Source organism: Etheostoma spectabile, chromosome 17, assembly GCF_008692095.1.
Source record: "Etheostoma spectabile isolate EspeVRDwgs_2016 chromosome 17, UIUC_Espe_1.0, whole genome shotgun sequence".
NCBI classification, from domain to species: domain Eukaryota; kingdom Metazoa; phylum Chordata; class Actinopteri; order Perciformes; family Percidae; genus Etheostoma; species Etheostoma spectabile.
The window spans coordinates 22,705,714-22,712,934 of record NC_045749.1 but is presented as its reverse complement, the minus strand read 5'-3'; positions in this window follow the sequence as shown (position 1 = coordinate 22,712,934).

Here is a 7,221-nt window from a genome sequence, read left to right as displayed (position 1 = left end):
ACACACACACACACACACACACACACACACACATGTTTATTTGCACACAGTTGCTCAACCTTTTGTACAGCTGGCTTTTATAATGTTGCAGCTACATGCCCATAAACAAGCATCGTTTTCAGGATGAAACAGTAATTGGCTGTGCTCTCTCAGTTAACACACTCATTATTTCAGATAGGGTCGTTCATATTGGCCTTTAGCCAAGCCGTGGCACCTGGGGGATTATGGAGAACTGATAGGGCTAAATTACCAGTCAAGTGTGTTTCAACACTGCTACGTTGAAATGAACCAACGCTGTATAGCACACTCCTACACACAGCTCTGTCCTTGTTACAAAAAGCCTTTTCCTCTTCTTCTGTGGCATCCATATTCATACTCACCAATGAAAACATTGTATAATTATGTATAGGTTCCAAATAAACTAATGAACACACATCTAACCAGCAGGTATAGGGCCTGTTTACAATGACAAACTGCTCTCAGTGATGCAAATATGATGTAATATAGCTCAGCACGCTCTCTACAAACTACCGAGGTTGTCTTGACATGGGGAGCTCCAGAGAGGTGGGGAGCTCCAGAGAGGTGGGGAGCTCCAGAGAGCCGGACATTAAAGTGGAATTATCCGCCTTGGACAGGAACACATGCAACATGAACACCACACAGCACATTGTTTCACAGAAGAGATAAAAGAGACAGGCTTAAGACCCAGGACAGACAGTCTCTTTATCTATACACAGTAATCTTGTGATGACGGGTGTGGACATTGTTAAAATATTCTTATGATCATAGGCTTTAGTTTACACTTTGCATTTCTAAATCCCTTTTCCAGCAACCTTATCACGACATCAGGCCCAGGACACATTACAAGATTTTTGCAACTGTAAGTGAGAATGGAAAAACGGAATATCGGGAGCTTAAAATCCTTAAAGTCCTGCTCTATTGCAAATTCAGTTCTGGTTGTGTGAATGTCTCGCTGTGAGCCGAGGCTTGAAGAGCACACCAAGGATTGGAAAGTGTCTTCATTTACCCAGTATGTACAATGCAACTACTGTAGGATGATTACCACCTCTGTGGTGTGTGTGTGTGTGTGTGTGTGGGTGTGTGTGTGGTGTGTGTGGTGTGTGTGTGTGTGTGTGGTGTGTGTGTGTGTGTGTGTGGTGTGTGTGTGTGCGTGAGGTACACAAACAGACAGTTTTGTCTAATAATAAAACAGTGATTAACTTACGCTAATTATTCGCCAAAAGGCCTTTTTATACAACCCTTCCCCCCCCCGTGTGTGAGTGTGAGGTGTGAGTGTGTGTGTGTGTGTGTGTGTGTGTGGTGTGCGTGCGTGTGGTGAGTTACACAAACAAGACAGTTTTGTCTAAATAATAAACAGTGATTAACTTACTCTAATTATTCGCCAAAAGGCCTTTTATAATACCCCCCCCCCCCCGTGTGTGTGAGTGTGAGTGTGAGTGTGTGTGTGTGTGTGTGTGTGTTGGAGGAGTTACTAAGTCTTAGCAGTGAGGCCAGTTTGCAGTTTGTAAAGGGGAGCGGCAGCACTCAGCAGGTCAGGAGGTGCGGGCTCGTTAGAGCTGCGGTGGGCCAGGTGTCAGGATCCCACCCTGATCCTGCAACGAGTGCAGACTCGCCACAATCAGCAACATGGCTGCAGCCAAATCAGGATGATCATCTAGCTTTAAATCTCAGTGTGTTTCCAGCTTGGAGTAGTGACGTACAGTGTTAACCAATCTCCACACAACATTGCAACTATTATGTAACTGTATGTTGTGCTCTTTTTTTTAAACCAGCATATTCAGTAGGAACCAGCGGCTCAGGGACGACGGCAAGCTTGTGAAGAAGAATGAATCTTGGATTAGTTCTTTTCATGGGATTTGTTTAAAGAATATAGAACGCAGCCTTAACCTTAAAATTGTTTTACCTAAACTACATTTATTTGCTGAATATACAAAGACAATTCATATTTCTGCGCTGTGGTACAATTGAAAACAATGAGAAGTGATTATTATGGGACCTGTAAAAGCTGCCTGGATCTGCCTCCATCAGCACGGCCTGTCAAAACCAGCGGAGCCACGTCAGATCTCGCCGCTCACACAGCTGACCGCCGCCTTGCAAGCATATTATATTTATATTTATAAAACAGACAAACATAAACCCAAGTAAGACTTCTCTTGAAGCTGAGACGTTCAATGACTGTGGCACTTTCCCTGCTGTCACCCTACTGTCGCCAACCCTCTCTGCTTCCCCTCCGGAGGAAATACTGAAGGAAGGTGGAATGCCAGCTCTCATTACAAAGCTTTCAAAAGCTCCCTGACAGGAACAGTAGGGGGACAAATGCTTTGCATAAGCATATTTTTCACTATCACCAGTGATGTGACTGGCAGCAGGTTTGGGTACCAAAAGATCCTAATTTAAAGTCCAAGTCCTTTCCTATAGAACTTACAGTGTCTCCTGAATGGCTTATCCACCTTCAGCACATCAGGCTGAAGTTGATAGACTGACTCAGGAAATAGATTTGTCCTTCAGGACACTAAAGTGGAAGACATTTTGAGCACTTTGTTGTTTAATTTACTACCTATCAGATAAATCCATTCAGTACAGGGTTTGCCCTCTGATTGACACGCAGAAGAAAAGAGAGTGTGATGATATTTGTGTCTGAATTTCAAACCAGCAACACCGCTGTTTGTGGGCTGAGAAGCAGTTGCTTGGTAACCACGTTTTACGATGCCATCCATACTCGTAATGAAAAATTTAAACACCTCAGTACTGCACTACTTTCTAGGACTTCAACGTGAGAGATACATGTACTCAGAGACGTATGTGTAAGGGCATCACACAGTGGTGCAAAAATATGCAAACACACAGCAGGAATACAGACCTTCCTCTGGCCCATGATTGATGAATGCTGTTACTGAACCTTGTAGGCCCACGTGGCCCTACAGCAGCCGGGATGCATAGATGGAAGATCTCGTTTTAGCCCGAGTCTTCTACATCCGTGTGTGACCAACTGGGATGATGTTTCATTAATGTTTCACATCCATTTCTGTTCCTGCAGTAAACATGATTGAGGCTGCATTGTGTATGAGGCTGCACTAGGCCTTCCTACATCACTGCTGTTTTCTTATGGGCGTATGATCACTGCTAATATTATTGTATGGATCCACAGTGTTTCCCACACACAGGTTGTACTTGGGCACACTGGCCAGGTAGATTTAGACCGGCCCAGGTAGATAAAATCTGAATTGCATTTTTTTTCCTGATCAACATTGTATTACAGCACACACAGACCAGTGGCCTCCAGCCCCTCCTGCTTGTAAAGTCCTGCACCAACGCTGTACTTCAGGCTAGTAGCATGCTGCTGATGGTCTTACTGTGGGATTAACTGTATTAACCATAGACAGTGAAAGAAATGGACCTGCTTCTAACTAACATGCTAGTTAACATTAACATAGACACAGGCAATTACTGCTAACTAACAAGCTAGTTAACATTAACATAGACACAGGCTAATCACTGCTAAGTAACAAGCTAGTTAACATTAACATAGGCACAGGCTAATTACTGCTAACTAGCATGCTAGTTAATGTTAACATGGGCTGTCTCTGTGTTGGCGCTCTAACCTGCGGCTGATTTCTGAGGGACATGGTACTGTACTGGTCCTCAGGTCTCTGCAGGGTAAATCCAGACAGCTAGCTAGACTATCTGTCCAATCTGAGGACTATGGTTACCTGGTCCTCAGATCTCTGCAGGGTAAATAGACAGCTAGCTAGACTACTTGTCCAATCTGAGGACTATGGTTACCTGGTCTCAGATCTCTGCAGGGTAATACAGACAGCTAGCTAGACTATCTGTCCAATCTGAGGACTATGGTTACCTGGTCCTCAGATCTCTGCAGGGTAAATCCAGACAGCTAGCAGACTATCTGTCCAATCTGAGGACTATGGTTACTGGTCCTCAGTCTCTGCAGGGTAAATCCAGACAGCTAGCTAGACTATCTGTCCAATCTGAGGACTATGGTACCTGGTCCTCAGATCTCTGCAGGTAAATCCAGACACTAGCTAGACTATCTGTCCAATCTGAGAACTATGGTTACTGGTCCTCAGATCTCTGCAGGGTAAATCCAGACAGCTAGCTAGACTATCTGTCCAATTGAGGACTATGGTTACCTGGTCCTCAGATCTCTGCAGGGTAAATCCAGACAGCTAGCTAGATATCTGTCCAATCTGAGGACTATGGTTACCTGGTCCTCAGGTCTCTGCAGGGTAATCAGAAGCTAGCTAGACTATCTGTCCAATCTGAGGACTATGGTTACTGGTCCTCGATCTCTGCAGGGTAATCCAGACAGCTAGCTGACTATTGTCCAATCTGAGGACTATGGTACCTGGTCCTCAGATTTGCAGGGTAAATCAGACAGCTAGCTGACTATCTGTCAAACTGAGGACTATGGTTACCTGGTCTCAGATCTCTGCAGGGGAAATCCAGACAGCTAGCTAGACTCTGTCCAATCGAGGATATGGTTACCTGGTCCTCAGATCTCTGCAGGGTAAATCCAGACAGCTAGCTAGACTATCTGTCCAATCTGAGGACTATGGTTACCTGGTCCTCAGATCTCTGCAGGTAAATCCAGACAGCTAGCAGACTATGTTCCAATCTGAGGACTATGGGTACCTGGTCCTCAGGTCTCTGCAGGGTAAATCCAGACCGCTAGCTAGACTATAGAGAGAGGGAATAACTGATACAGCATAGCACGGAGGTATTTACCATGGCAACACTGTATTGATACACAGGTGCCAAGTATGGATCTTTTATTATATATTATATATTATGTGTTGGTCAGTTTGTCCCATTTTGGAACAATAAAATTGAAGTGATATGACAAAAAGGTTAATAAATTACAATACATCCCAGAATATTGCCATATGTTTAAAATCACAATAATATTGTATTGTGACAGACGTATCATGATAATATCGTATCGGGAGGTGTCTGGTGATCCACCCCCCAGTGATTAGTAATAACTTCTGCCAATCTTTCTCTATAATGCCACTGGAATTATATGTTATTTTTAAAAATTTCAATAATATTTGAAAACTTAATGCTCAAATGCAGCCTGAAGATGGGGACAAGCTAGCATTAGCCAACATATTAATAAGAAAATCATACTCGAATAGTAGTTTCATTCAAATAATGTTGATGTTTTTACTGTTCAAATTATATTTGACATTGGCAAATCGTTCCAACAGCCCTACCAACATATGGTGTTGTTCATGTGTGTAATCATATCTATATCCATATAGGATTCTGTTCTGTTAGCCGTGATACAGTCAGGCACTTCTTAGATGTGTTTATCATCAAGTTAAAGACTAAGTGATTCAAGGCGTTGCAAAAATCAGTTCAAAGGCGTCTGCATTTCTGTTTGTGTAGTCATAACTGCAAGTTAAGAAGTTCACAGTGACCAGCTGAGCAGAATAAAGGCTTTTTAACTGATTTTGGAGTGCCTCGGATCTCTTTTTCCCTCTGTAATTTTAAGCTTGCAATTATGACTAGCCATGCAGAATAAAGGCTTCAGGCACGGTTTTCGAAGTGCTTTGGATTTCTTTTTTCCACATGACCACCAAAAGAGGTTTTTTTCATCTGAAAAGGCTTCGAACTTCACAATCATTAGAGGCTAAGAAACACTTTAAGCTTCTTATTTGTTTCTGGAATGACCCGGGATCAGTGCCGTGTGCACGCGTTGGCCTCAGATGATGCACATTACCTTAACGTGGGGGAAACAGAGAGGCGGGCGGACGGATGCCAGTTCTTTCAGCAGACAAGACATTGCTGTTACGCCACTGACAAAGCAGTGAAGCGGCCCCCGTCGGAGCCGGCCACCATTGTTCTTGACTCCTCTTGTTCTCTCTCCAGAGGCCGATCCTTTATACATGTCATGTTCTTCTGCCATTACCATGACCCAATTTCTTTGAAAAAAGTGTGTTTCCTAAATTGGAGAAAGAGCCGAGGCTGGTACAAGAGCTTTTAAGAGAAACTGTCCCCTTGAGTTTAACTATGCGTGCTGCTGAGTCCTACTGCAGAAAGTGCTTTGTCAAGAATTTCTGATAATGCTCTTTGTTTTTTTCCCCCACAGGGCTCCACGTCTGAGCCACAGGCTTTGGGCTGGCGGAGAGTGGCGCTGGGCAGAGACTTACAGAGCATGTATGGTTGCTTTAGCCTCATATGCTGTCTCCTTTCTGTAATATGGCGTACTAATGCCCAATGAAACCAAGTGAATGCATTCCATCACTTAGCGAGTACCAAAACATTTGAACCCTGTCAATATTTCTCTCAGCTTTCAGCCTGTTGCCAGCTGCCTCCTCAGAATGAATAGTGTGTCAGGTCTGGAGTAATGAACCTCGCCAGCATGCTATCATCACTTCCCATAACTGTCTTGTTAGTCTAAAATCCTGTCCCTGCTCCTGTCCCTGGCACCCGCGCTGGCACACTATAATGTCTCGCTAATTTACAGCCAGACTTACAACTGAGTGAGCTGTTTGATGTTCAGCGTTGGCTTTGGATCAGGGTCATATATTCAGAGAGCTCAGTGGATATAAATGATTATTACTGTAGTGGCGCTTTGTAGCAGATAATGAATGGAGTCGAGGTGGAGTGTGTGTGCCTGGGGAGTAGTGACCTCATCTAGGAACTGGAAGCTTTCTTTCAAACTGGCATCAGTTCCAGATTATGATAATCTGCTGTAATTGTCTTTAGGGAATCTTGGGATGTTCCAGATCTACACTATAAAAAATGCAATATGTTTGTAACATTCTGAGCCACGAAAAACAAATGTGGGCAACAGGATGGAGCCTGGACGGAGTCAAGGTGAGACAAAACAACCTTTTCTAAACCTTGTTAAACATGCCCAAATATGTATTTCGTATTACTGGGGGAAAGTGGTTGCTTGTATTGATGAACCTACAGAGAATTACCATCCAACTCTGCAGTTCTGCTTGGCTCTGTAGAGCTTTTCACTGTCTTTCAGCTGAGCTTGTTGTGGGTTTTGAGCCTGCAACTCCACTTTCATCAATCTCAAATCCTGATGCAGCAAGCCGCTGTCCTCAGCAAACCGACGCTACCTGCCCCCCAGCCCACAGCAGACACACACTAAGAGACTAGCTGGTGGACAGTGGAGCATTCAGCTGTAGTCTCGCATTACCAGACCTTCCTCCACAGCACTGCGGA